The following is a 14,503-nucleotide window of genomic DNA, read 5'->3' on the forward strand; positions in this document are numbered from 1 at the left end:
GGTAGGTTAATTGGCTCCTGTCTACATTGTCCCTAGTATGTGTATGTATGAATGTGAGTTAGGGACCTTAGATTGTACACCCCTTGAGGGTTAGGGACTGATGTGAATGTACAATATATATGTAAAGCGCTGCGTAAATTGACAGCTATATAAGTACCTGAAATACACAAAAATAATAAATCTACTTTACAAACTGTAAGGGATAGTAGCGCATTCCACACACCACTGGATAGAGGGAGGTTCAAAGTCAAAAGCCCGCCTAGAAGTTATATTCAATGCTACTCAGCCGCGCTGTTTCTGGTTTATAAGAAAATGAGGACGCCACAGGAGGAGTGTGAATCCATTGTTCAAGTGCACTGTGAATTCCGCCGTCGGAACAGCCGCCTCATAAGCAAATTTACGAGTAGCATAAAAATTTAATTGAAGATGGTTGCATATGCAAACGGAAAAGCACTTGTTGACATCAGATGACAGTGTTGAGCATATCCGAGATGTGTTTGAACAGAGCCCTAGAAACCCACAAAACAGGCAAGCATTGAACTTGGAATTCCTCAAACCACGGTATAGCTTCTTCCTAAAAAATGTCTGCATATGAAGCTGTACAAACTGCAGATCTTGGGGAATTGCATCCTGGCGACCATGAAAGAAGGTTCGAATTGTACGTTGCAATTCTGCAGGATATGAAAGAGGACAATTCTGAAGGACACCATTCCAGGATGATGGACTGGAAGAGGTTCACAACAAGATCTTGTTCATCGTCGGTGACATCCCAGGTCACCAGACCTTGCTCCCTGTATTTTTTATGTGTAGGAGTACAGGTGGTACAGGTGTAGGTGGTGTTTGTTCCACCGATGCTCGCTATTCTTCAGGATCTGTGACATCAAATGTTGAAGCTGTGAATTCAATAGGTAGGGACCAGTTGATTTGTTTGCGGAAAGGAATGGTCTACCGTTTTGAGGTTTGTCACGCAACACATGGTGTTCATTTTGAGTGCATACAACTTCAAAGACCATAAAACCTTGAACCTTCCTCTATCCAGTGATGTGCAGAATGTTCTTCTATCCCTTAAGAGTTTGTTTTAATTAAAATGTTAAAATCTGATCCATCCTTTTTAATAACCCTAAATAATTTGTTCATTTATAAAACTGATTAAAAATTAAGTAGACTCAGAAGAATTCTAGAGAGAGAAAAGCTTATGTAGCAGCCAACAGCACTTTACGACGGATGCATTTTATAACACCTAATAGTGCCTGCATACAGCTGGCGCCAACATTACCTGGCAGAGTCAGCAGTGCGGGACCAGGGGACCTTCTCTTATCTTTCAAGTAACAGCCAACAATCTTTTATAGCCGTCTGTGAGGGCAGCATTCTTCCCATGGACATGCAATGAACCATCTCCACTGACCACCAACATATGACGACAAGTCTCCACTGACCACCAACATATGACGACAAGTCTCCACTGACCGCCAACATACGAGGACAAGTCTCCACTGACCACCAACATACGAGGACAAGTCTCCACTGACCACCAACATACGAGGACAAGTCTCCACTGACCACCAACATACGAGGACAAGTCTCCACTGACCACCAACATACGAGGACAAGTCTACACTGACCACCAACATAAGGGAATGCGTCTCCACTGACCACCAAAATAGGAGGGTTTGACTCCACTCACCACCACTGTAAGGAAGACCATTTTCACTGACAACCAACTTGAAAGAGCAGGTCTTCACGGATTGCCATTGTACAACAATGCACATCTACACTGAACAACCACGCAAATGAGCACACCTCCACTGACTGCCATCACCTTCACTGCCACCATGGTCAGCATGAGAGAGCATGGCTTCACTGACAGTCAACATAAAAGAATATGTTGCCACTGATGGCCAATGCAAGGGGGCACATCTCCACTGACCGCCAGAATGCGGAGGCGCGTCTCCGCTGACCGCCAGAATGCGGAGGCGCGTCTCCGCTGACCGCCAGAATGCGGAGGCGCGTCTCCGCTGACCGCCAGAATGCGGAGGCGCGTCTCCGCTGACCGCCAGAATGCGGAGGCGCGTCTCCGCTGACCGCCAGAATGCGGAGGCGCGTCTCCGCTGACCGCCAGAATGCGGAGGCGCGTCTCCGCTGACCGCCAGAATGCGGAGGCGCGTCTCCGCTGACCACCAAGGTAACAAAGCACTTCTCTACTCACCACCAACACAAGGGTCAGGTCTCCGCTGACCACCAACTTAAAGTGGTTGTAAACCCTTCTATTAACCCAGTGAAGTGACTGGCCTCAGGTAACACACAGAGAAGTGACAAATCCTCCTCCATAAGTTGTACCGGTATATCTGTAGCCTTCTCATCTTGTTAACATTCTTTCAAAGTGCTGCATTTATAACGTTTGTTCAGAAAAAAGGGGGCTGGGAGTAAGGGGGAGGGGTGGTGGGCTTTTTGGGAGAAGGTTTAAATAGAATGTAATGATGTGACAATTTATTTTTTGCTGTATGAAATATGTTGAAATTTAATAAAATATCTATAAAAAAAAAGAAAAGAAAAAAAAAGGGGGCGGAGAACTGAAATTACACGCTACAGAGCTCAGTGAAGAGAGCTCTGAGAGCTGATTGGAGGGAAGGGACCCTGCCCCCTACACATAGTTCACAGGACCTGAGCTGAGGCTTTCAATCTGTTGGAGATCCCTCCCCAAAAAAAAAAAACCTTGTCAGAAGTGATTTATGCTGATAACAGAGGAACGAGGCAGCAGACAGAAATTACACTTAGTGCTTCGGATTGAAACATGGACAAAATATAGAGGGATATGCTTGGTTCATACTTTATGTCTGAGGTTAACAACCACCTGAACCCCTTCCCACCAGCCGCATGCAAATATGATACTTCTCAGTGGGTGGGCCTTAACCCAAAGAAAAACAGAACTGTGCTGAGATCACGCACCATGCACCGTTACCGGGAGCTACCAGAAAGCTCCTCATCTCTACTTGCGATCGGGAGCTTTTTGGTCATGTGACCATTGTAATAGCCAATCACAGTGGCCATATGATCAAAAAAAAAAAAACCCTTAAAGTGCCAAGAGGTGCTGGCACCAAGGGGGTTAAAGGATAAGTTCACCTTTCGTTACGTTATACCCACATTCGAGGTGGAACATGTAACTTGTTACAAGTGGACCGCCACCCGCACCCCCCCAATCCCCCCACTAGCTGTCACAATATTTTTTAAAAACCCATTTTTGTGACTGAGAACACTACAAGTTCCAAAAGCCTTTGTGGCTGCTGGCTTGTAGTTCTCAATGAAGTACCGCGGCGCTGTGGAACACCATGGTAGTTCATGGAGTCTTCCTGTCCATAAGTATCTGCCTGCCCTTATGGGATGTACAGGCACACAGATACACCGACAGGTCTGCAGGAGATCTGCATGGCTCCAGCAATCTGCTTTAGAGGCTCCTGAAACAAATATTACCTGCAAAAAATGTGCATTTGTTATTTTTTGTTTAAAGCTGACCACCGTCCTCCACTGACTACCGCCCTAAAAGGACACATCTATTAACTGACCACATAAAGGGGCACCAACAATTCCCTTGTTTCTATGCTGGCTGTTATTTGTTGCAAAAAGCAAGCAATGATTGCACATTAACCACTTCCCGTCTTGACATTGTATATAAACGGCCAGACGGTGGCAGTGCAGGGTCGGGTGGCTGTTTATAAACGTCCTCCCCGCTTGTGCGCACTCCCTGGGAGCGAGCAGCACCCTGACCTGGTGCCACACCGATCGCTGCATGGGACCTCTGTGTGAGGTCCCGATCATGTGATCAATGATTGGCCAATCAGTGATCACATGAAGAGTAGTAAGCAAGATGTCACTTCTGACATCATTGCTTACTACGTGTGAAATCTGTGAATAATCACAGAGGTCACATGGTACAGGGCTATTCACAACAGCCTTGTACCATGTGACAAGCTGTGACCAATCACAGCTTCCACAGTATTTCTCAATGGCTGCAGGAATGCAGCCAGAGAGAAGGAGAAATGATTCCTTTTACAGCCTTTATGGCTGTAAGAAAAAAATCTTCATCACCCCCCACAAGTAGTACAGTGTCACTATGGTGACACTGTACTGCTAGGATGAACGTATGTAAAAAAAATAAACAAATATAAAAAAAATAAAAAATGTAAAAAAAATTTTTTTTAAATTATAATTTTTGGTTATAAACTAATCTGGGTTATTTTTTCTTTTACTAAAAAAATAACCGAATACATTTTGGCCAAGATTTATGAAGAAAGATTATTTATTTGCAAAATTTTATAAGAAAAAAACACTTTTTTCAAAATTTTTATATATAGAGCAAAAAAAAAATTTAAATCCCAGTGGTGAATAAATACCACCAAAATAAAGCTTTATCTGTCTCACAAAATGCTAAAGAAATCATATGGGTACAGTGCTGCATGACCGCGCAATTGTCATTCAAAGTGTGATAGCGCTGAAAGCTGAAAATTGGCCTGAACGGGAAAGTGTCCCGACTGCAAGGGGGGGGGGGGGGGGGAGAGTGTCCCGACTGCAAGGGGGGGGGGGGGGGAGAGTGTCCCGACTGCAAGGGGGGGGGGGGGGGAGAGTGTCCCGACTGGAAGGGGGGTGGGGGGGAAAGTGTCCCGACTGGAAGGGGGGTGGGGGGGAAAGTGTCCCGACTGGAAGGGGGGTGGGGGGGAAAGTGTCCCGACTGGAAGGGGGGTGGGGGGGAAAGTGTCCCGACTGGAAGGGGGGTGGGGGGGAAAGTGTCCCGACTGGAAGGGGGGTGGGGGGGAAGTGTCCCGACTGGAAGGGGGGTGGGGGGGAAGTGTCCCGACTGGAAGGGGGGTGGGGGGGAAGTGTCCCGACTGGAAGGGGGGTGGGGGGGAAGTGTCCCGACTGGAAGGGGGGTGGGGGGGAAGTGTCCCGACTGGAAGGGGGGTGGGGGGGAAGTGTCCCGACTGGAAGGGGGGTGGGGGGGAAGTGTCCCGACTGGAAGGGGGGTGGGGGGGAAGTGTCCCGACTGGAAGGGGGGTGGGGGGGAAGTGTCCCGACTGGAAGGGGGGTGGGGGGGAAGTGTCCCGACTGGAAGGGGGGGGGGGGGGGGAAGTGTCCCGACTGGAAGGGGGGTGGGGGGGAAGTGTCCCGACTGGAAGGGGGGGGGGGGGGGAAGTGTCCCGACTGGAAGGGGGGGGGGGGGGGGAAGTGTCCCGACTGGAAGGGGGGGGGGGGGGGGGAAGTGTCCCGACTGGAAGGGGGGGGGGGGGGGGGAAGTGTCCCGACTGGAAGGGGGGGGGGGGGGGAAGTGTCCCGACTGGAAGGGGGGGGGGGGGGGGGGAAGTGTCCCGACTGGAAGGGAGGGGGGGGGGGGGAAGTGTCCCGACTGGAAGGGGGGGGGGGGAAGTGTCCCGACTGGAAGGGGGGGGGGGGGAAGTGTCCCGACTGGAGGGGGGGGGGGGGAAGTGTCCCGACTGGAAGGGGGGGGGGGGGGGGGAAGTGTCCCGACTGGAAGGGGGGGGGAAGTGTCCCGACTGGAAGGGGGGGGGGGAAGTGTCCCGACTGGAAGGGGGGGGGGGGGAAGTGTCCCGACTGGAAGGGGGGGGGGGGGGGAAGTGTCCCGACTGGAAGGGGGGGGGGGGGGAAGTGTCCCGACTGGAAGGGGGGGGGGGAAGTGTCCCGACTGGAAGGGGGGGGGGGGAAGTGTCCCGACTGGAAGGGGGGGGGGGGGAAGTGTCCCGACTGGAAGGGGGGGGGGGGGAAGTGTCCCGACTGGAAGGGGGGGGGGGGGAAGTGCCCCGACTGGAAGGGGGGGGGGGGGGGGGAGTGTCCCGACTGGAAGGGGGGGGGGGGAAGTGTCCCGACTGGAAGGGGGGGGGGGGGAAGTGTCCCGACTGGAGGGGGGGGGGGGAAGTGTCCCGACTGGAAGGGGGGGGGGGGGGAAGTGTCCCGACTGGAAGGGGGGGGGGAAGTGTCCCGACTGGAAGGGGGGGGGGGGGGAAGTGTCCCGACTGGAAGGGGGGGGGGGGAAGTGTCCCGACTGGAAGGGGGGGGGGGGGGGGGAAGTGTCCCGACTGGAAGGGGGGGGGGGGGAAGTGTCCCGACTGGAAGGGGGGGGGGGAAGTGTCCCGACTGGAAGGGGGGGGGGGGGGGGAAGTGTCCCGACTGGAAGGGGGGGGGGGGGGGAAGTGTCCCGACTGGAAGGGGGGGGGGGGGGAAGTGTCCCGACTGGAAGGGGGGGGGGGAAGTGTCCCGACTGGAAGGGGGGGGGGGAAGTGTCCCGACTGGAAGGGGGGGGGGGGGGGAAGTGCCCCGACTGGAAGGGGGGGGGGGGGGAGTGTCCCGACTGGAAGGGGGGGGGAAGTGTCCCGACTGGAAGGGGGGGGGGGGGGAGTGTCCCGACTGGAAGGGGGGGGGGGGAAGGTTGCTCCAGACAGGGAACTAGGAAGATCAGCCAGTCGCCATGTACGGTTTATCACAGGAAAACAAGGGATTCTTTCCTGCTCTGTATAAAACTGAGAAACAAAACTTTTCCTGGCTGGAGATAATCTTTATAGACACTTTGTGCTCCTAGACTGGAATGACGGCTTCTTGTGTTCCATGTATCTGGCATCCCTCCATGAATAGATCAGCATGGTGCAGAAACACTGTGTATGTGGAGGATCAGAAATCATTGTTCTGTGATCGGTGGGGGGATCAGAAATCATTGTTCTGTGATCGGGGGGGGATCAGAAATCATTGTTCTGTGATCGGGGGGGGGGATCAGAAATCATTGTTCTGTGATCGGGGGGGGGGATCAGAAATCATTGTTCTGTGATCGGTGGGTGGGATCAGAAATCATTGTTCTGTGATCGGTGGGGGGGATCAGAAATCATTGTTCTGTGATCGGGGGGGGGGGATCAGAAATCATTGTTCTGTGATCAGGGGGGGGGGATCAGAAATCATTGTTCTGTGATCGGGGGGAGGATCAGAAATCATCGTTCTGTGATCGGGGGGAGGATCAGAAATCATCGTTCTGTGATCGGTGGGGGGGGGGGGGATCAGAAATCATCGTTCTGTGATCGGTGGGGGGATCAGAAATCATCGTTCTGTGATCGGGGGGGGGGGATCAGAAATCATCGTTCTGTGATCAGTGGGGGGGATCAGAAATCATCATTCTGTGATCGGTGGGGGGATCAGAAATCATTGTTCTGTGATTGGGGGGGGATCAGAAATCATCATTCTGTGATCGGTGGGGGGATCAGAAATCATCATTCTGTGATCGGTGGGGGGATCAGAAATCATTGTTCTGTGATTGGGGGGGGATCAGAAATCATCGTTCTGTGATCGGGGGGGGGATCAGAAATCATTGTTCTGTGATGGGGGGGGGGTGATTATGGAATCAGAGCATTAAGTGGTCATGAAAGAGATGCAGCTCCTCAATGGCTGAGCCCGCCCTCCTGTGTACATCTCCTATGCCAGTGCAAACATATCACCTACATGAGACCGGCACACCCAACGTGTACAACACAGGCTACATTCCTGGTCTGCAGACACCACGCTCTACCAAATGTAATTATCATCTTCAAGACTTGGCATGTAGGAGGAATTCTCACTCAGGCATCCAACACACAGCACAAGATCCGAGTCACTCGGAAATCGGAGGCTCAATGGAAATTCTATTGAATGGGTCGGCCTGCCCACAACGGGTGAAATTTCAATTTTGGTGGATGTTGGAAATTTCATTTTCCGTAATTTTTTTTACAATTTTGGTGGCGGTTGGAAATGTAATTTTCCACAATTTTGGCGGCGGTTGGAAATGTAATTTTCCACAATTTTGGCGGCGGTTGGAAATGTAATTTTCCACAATTTTGGAGGCGGTTGGAAATGTAATTTTCCACAATTTTGGTGGCGGTTGGAAATGTAATTTTCCACAATTTTGGTGGCGGTTGGAAATGTAATTTTCCACAATTTTGGTGGCGGTTGGAAATGTAATTTTCCACAATTTTGGTGGCGGTTGGAAATGTAATTTTCCACAATTTTGGTGGCGGTTGGAAATGTAATTTTCCACAATTTTGGTGGCGGTTGGAAATGTAATTTTCCACAATTTTGGTGGCGGTTGGAAATGTAATTTTCCACAATTTTGGTGGCGGTTGGAAATGTAATTTTCCACAATTTTGGTGGCGGTTGGAAATGTAATTTTCCTAGATTTTTTTTACAATTTTGGTGGTGTAAATAAAGGTAAAGCGCCTCCTGGCATTTCCTTTTAGTTGTATTTGTCCCATTGGGAAGATTAGCCTTCACTGCCAGTCCCAGAAAGGAATCTCCAGAGAGATTTCCGCTCAGACACTCATCACCGGAGAACACGCCCCCATTCCGGAGAACACGCCCCCATTCCGGAGAACACGCCCCCATTGCACGTATTCACCCTCCAGCATTGTTCAGGCTTCTCCATCACTCTCAGCCATGAGGACGGTGTTATCAGGGCACAGAGGCCACTAAAACCCTGACAGGATCCTAAACCATCAAAAATAAAATGTTTGTCTTTAGATATACTTTAAACAGTACAGGGGATGACCAGAGACTGCTATTGTCTCTCGGGATTCTACTGGAGAAACTGAGTTTGCGGGGCAAGTTCTCAGGTTTGTACCCCTGCTATTCCCATTATGAGGGGTTCCCACCATCCCTGTGCTGAGTTCCCGGGTCTGTACACCCGCTGTGCCTATTATGAGGGGTTCCCACCATCCCTGTGCTGAGTCCCCGGGTCTGTACACCCGCTGTGCCTATTATGAGGGGTTCCCACCATCCCTGTGCTGAGTTCCCGGGTCTGTACACCCGCTGTGCCTATTATGAGGGGTTCCCACCATCCCTGTGCTGAGTTCCCGGGTCTGTACACCCGCTGTGCCTATTATGAGGGGTTCCCACCATCCCTGAGCCTTTAATTTTGTATTTTTTCCTAAATCCTACAAGGTTTTTTTTTCTATTTAACATTGCTGCTATTACAGGATGGGCAGGTAACAGGTATTCTTCATGGAGACATCAGGGGTCTATTGCCCCCCCCCCCCCCCAATGTCTTCCCTGTCCTCCAAAGCAGCTAATCAAGCCCAGATCATGCTTGATTAGTGACTGCTCTGAAACCAGCAGTGACTATATCATGGCTTCCAGCTTCATTTGTCACAGAGGAGATCAGCAAACAGATGTTCCGCCATCTCCCCTGTGTAATGGGATCCTTGCCCTTTGAGGTCCTGGGCCCCCCCAAAGGAGCATGAGAGCCTGGGCCCCACAAAGGAGCATGACGACCTGCCCCCTCCCAAAGGAGCATGAGAGCCTGGGCCCCCCAAAGGAGCATGAGCGCCTGGGCCCCCCAAAGGAGCATGACGACCTGCCCCCTTCCAAAGGAGCATGAGAGCCTGGGCCCCCCCCAAAGGAGCATGAGCGCCTGGGCCCCCCCCAAAGGAGCATGAGCGCCTGGGCCCCCCCCAAAGGAGCATGAGCGCCTGGGCCCCCCCCAAAGGAGCATGAGCGCCTGGGCCCCCCCCAAAGGAGCATGAGCGCCTGGGCCCCCCCCAAAGGAGCATGAGAGCCTGGGCCCCCCCAAAGGAGCATGAGAGCCTGGGCCCCCCCAAAAGGAGCATGAGAGCCTGGGAACCACCTCGGGCAATGGCAGGAAGGGGGTGGCCCTTCACAGCACTGTAAAAATGATCAGGTGACTGTAAAAAATAAATATCTGACCACCTGCTGACGGGATGTTTTTATACATATGGTGGTCAGCAAGTGGATCAAACAGTCGAACGTTGGACTCATTTAGCAGCTTTTATTTTCAGGGACTTATGTGAAGTTACAACTTACAAACATTCACAAATCTCAAATGAAACATTTTAACTGAAGCAACAGAACAAAAGGTTTGGGAACATTTTCTGGCGCGGTTACTTCCCACAAGCGGTCTCACGTGTCCCATAAACAGGCGGACGCCGCTGTCCTGTCCTGCAGGGAGCTCTTCTAGGTCATTAAAAGAAGCAGCTGGATTTGTTTTCGCTGCCCGAACCCACCTGCTGGAATATGACTGCCTGGGGCCCAGGATGCCGACAGACAGGATCAGAGGGGAACCCGACTTCTTCACCGCAGGAAACAATAAAAAAACGATGAGAGAGCGGCAGGTGAGAGCGCCGACACAACAAACCAGGGGTGTCAATCCTGACCAACTCCCCACGTGTCATCTCTGTGAGGGCCTCGGCTGTGGGAGCTTTCAATTAAAATTGCATAAAATGTTTCAACATGGTTCGTTTTACTATTATAAAAATGTAATTCCTAATAAAATATGTATAAAAAAATATATAAAAAAAAATAAGTAAATGAATTAAACAAATGTAAATGTATGTATATTTTTATTTAAAACATTTACATATATCATTTCTAATTTTTTATATATCACATGCTACCTTGCCAAAAGTATTGGCCCCGCCCTCCAAATCATGTGATTCAGGTGTTCCAATCCCCTCCATGGACACAGGTGTATACAATCAAGCCCCTAGGCATGCAGACGGCTTCTACAAACATTGGTGAAAGAATGGGTCGCTCTCAGGAGCTCAGTGACTCCAAGCGTGGTCCCGTGATAGGTGGCCACCTGGGCAATAAGTCCATCCGTGACATTTCCTGGCTACTAAATATTCCACGCTCAACTGTTAGTGGGATTATAACAAAGTGGAAGCAACTGGGAACAACAGCAACTCAGCCACCAAGTGGTAGGCCATGTCACATGACAGGGCGGGGTCAGCGCATGCTGAAGTGCACAGTGCGCAGAAGTCGCCAACTGTCTGCAGAGTCAATAGCTAAAGAGTCCTGTGAAGGAGTGACTACAGGTCCTGGCAGGCTTAGCGGCTGTGGGCTTGTAGTTTTCAATGAACTACTATGGTGCTGTGGAGCGACGTGGTAGTTCATTGAAGCTTCTTGTGAGAATACCTGGTTGACTGTACATCCCCTAAACCCCTTACACTCCTTACATCCCCTACACCTCTTACGCCCCTTACCCCCCCTACGCCCCGTACATCCCCTACGCCTCTTATGCCCCGTACATCCCCTACGCCCCGTACATCCCCTACGCCTCTTACACCCCGTACATCCCTTACACCTCTTACACCCCGTACATCCCCCTACACCCCTTACATCCCCCTACACCCCTTACCCCCCGTACATCCCCTGCATCCTTTACACCCCGTGCACCTCTCACACCCCGTGCGCCCCGTACATCCCTTACACCTCTTACGCCCCGTACATCCCCTACGCCCCGTACATCCCCTACGCCTCTTACGCCCCGTACACCCCGTACATCCCCTACACCTCTTACGCCCCGTACATCCCTTACGCCCCGTACATCCCCTACACCCCGTACATCCCCTACACCCCTTATGCCCCGTACATCCCCTACGCCCCGTACATCCCCTACGCCTCTTACACCCCGTACATCTCTTACACCCCGTACACCCCGTACATCCCCCACGCCCCGTACATCCCCCATGCCCCGTACATCCCCCTACACCCCTTACATCCCCCTACATCCCCTACATCCCTTACACCTCTTACACCCCGTACGCCCCCTATGCCTCTTACGCCCCGTACATCCCCTACGCCTCTTACGCCCCGTACATCCCCTACGCCCTGTACATCCCATACGCCTCTTACGGCCCGTACATCCCCTACGCCTCTTATGGCCCGTACATCCCCTACGCCTCTTACGGCCCGTACATCCCCTACGCCCCGTACATCCCCTACGCCCCGTACATCCCCTACGCCTCTTACACCCCGTACATCTCTTACACCTCTTACACCCCGTACATCCCCACGCCCCGTACATCCCCCACGCCCCGTACATCCCCCTACATCTCTTACACCCCGTACGCCTCTTACGCCCCGTACATCCCCTACGCCTCTTACGCCCCGTACATCCCCTACGCCCTGTACATCCCATACGCCTCTTACGGCCCGTACATCTCTTACGCCTCTTACGCCCCGTACATCCCCTACGCCTCTTACGCCCCGTACATCCCCTACGCCCCGTACATCCCTTACACCTCTTATGCCCCGTACATCCCCTACGCCCCGTACGCCCCATACATCCCCTACGCCTCTTACATCCCTTACACCTCTTACGCCCTGTACATCCCCTACGCCTCTTACATCCCTTACACCTCTTACGCCCCGTACATCCCCTACGCCTCTTATGCCCCGTACATCCCCTACGCCCCGTACGCCCCATACATCCCCTACGCCTCTTACATCCCTTACACCTCTTACGCCCCGTACATCCCCTACGCCTCTTACGCCCCGTACACCCCGTACATCCCCTACACTTCTTACGCCGCGTACATCCCCTACACCCCCTACACCTCTTACGCCCCGTACATCCCCTACACCCCTTACGCCCCGTACATCCCCTACGCCCCGTACATCCCCTACACTTCTTACGCCGCGTACATCCCCTACACCCCCTACACCTCTTACGCCCCGTACATCCCCTACACCCCTTACGCCCCGTACATCCCCTACGCCCCGTACATCCCCTACACCCCTTACGCCGTGTACACCCCTTACATCCCCTACACCTCTTACGCCCCGTACATCCCCTACACACCTCGTACACCTCTTACGCCCCGTACACCCCCTACACACCAAAAAAGTTCCACTTAATGTTCAGGATTTACTATAATAAACACAAATATTCTGAGGTTCAATACAAAGTTGAATGTGACCCCATAAAAAAAAAAAATTTGAAAATTATAAAAAGTTTTCCTAAGATCTGTTTGCAATTAGATAATTTTTTATGCGCAGTTTTTTTAATTTTAACATTTTTAAACATCAAATATTACTTCTCCGCATAATCGTTTTTGGGAAGTCCTATTAGGTTTCTCTACGCGTTACCATACCTACCTATTTATTATCATATATTAATAAATCAACATACAAAACTCCAGACATGCTGGGAGGTGAACTGGCTCCTGTCTAAATTGTCCCTGGAGTGGCCTAGCCAGTCTCCAGACCATAATCCGATTGAAAATCTGTGGAGGGAGCTGAAAGTTCGAGTTTCCAAATGTCAGCCACCAAACCTTAATGACTTGGAGAGGATCTGCCAAGAGGAGTGGGCCAAAATCCCTCCTGAGATGTGTGCAAACCTGGGGGCCAACTCCAGGCCTGTCTGAAGTCTGCCACTGAACATCTGAATGATGCAGAGGACGACTGGATGAAAGTGTTGTGGTCAGATGAGACCAAAATCTAGCTCTTTGGCATCAACTCAACTCACCGTCTTTGGAGGAGGAATGCTGCCTATGACCCCAAGAACACCATCCCAACTGTGAAACATGGTGGTGGAAACATTCTGCTTTGGGGGTGTTTTTCTGCTAAAGGGACAGGACAACTGCACTGCATCAAAGGGACGATGGATGGGGCAATGTACCATGAAATCTTGGGTGAGAACCTTCTTCCCTCAGCCAGGGCATTGAAAATGGGTGGTGGATGGGTGTTCCAGCATGACAATGACCCAAAACACACGGCCAAGGCAACAAAGGAGCGGCTCCAGAAGAAGCACATTAAGGTCCTGGAGTGGCCTAGCCAGTCACCAGACCTTAATCCAATTAAAAATCTGTGGAGGGAGCTGAAAGTTCGAGTTGCCAAATGTCAGCCACCAAACCTTAATGACTTGGAGAGGATCTGCCAAGAGGAGTGGGCCAAAATCCCTCCTGAGATGTGTGCGAACCTGGGGGCCAACTCCAGGAAACGTCTGACCTCTGTGATTGCCAACAAGGGATTTGCCACCAAGTACCAAGTCATGTTTTGTGAAGGGGATCAAATCCTTCTTTTCCTCATGAACATGCAGATCAGTCATCATTTGTTAGACGCATTTCTGCTGAATTTGTTGTTGTATTCTGTCTCTCAGTGTTACAATACACCGAACATTCCATTGTTAGACCGATCATTTCTGTGTGAGGGGCGAACATTCCATTGTTAGACCGATCATTTCTGTGTGAGGGGCGAACATTCCATTGTTAGACCGATCATTTCTGTGTGAGGGGCGAACATTCAGCATCAGCCGGGAAGCAAATACACATTTCCTTCACTGTATAAAAAATATATTTTTACCTTCACTCTTATTAGAGGAGATATTAGCAAATTTTGATTTTTTTTGGGATTCCCTTAAAAAGTAAAGTGCAAGGCCTAAAAAAAAAAAAAAAAGGGGGAAAAAAGTTCATCATAAAAGGTTTTCCTGAATTTTGCAGTTTTCTCACTTTTTGATCCCATGCACACTTCTTGATTTTAAAATTGCTACACATCAAATTTTTCTTCTTCACGTAAATCATTTTCATTCTGTTAGATTTCAGCTCACGTGAAAATATAAATTAGTTCGATATTAAAAAGATAAATAACATAAAAAAATATATTTCTATCTTTATTCTTATTAGGGGCGGGGATATTAATAAATGCACATTTTTTTTTTTGGGGGGGGGGGGTTCCCTTAAAAGTTGAA

Source organism: Staurois parvus, unplaced genomic scaffold, assembly GCF_062004578.1.
Source record: "Staurois parvus isolate SC_StPar_1 unplaced genomic scaffold, SC_StPar_1.0 ptg001070l, whole genome shotgun sequence".
Lineage (NCBI taxonomy): Eukaryota > Metazoa > Chordata > Amphibia > Anura > Ranidae > Staurois > Staurois parvus.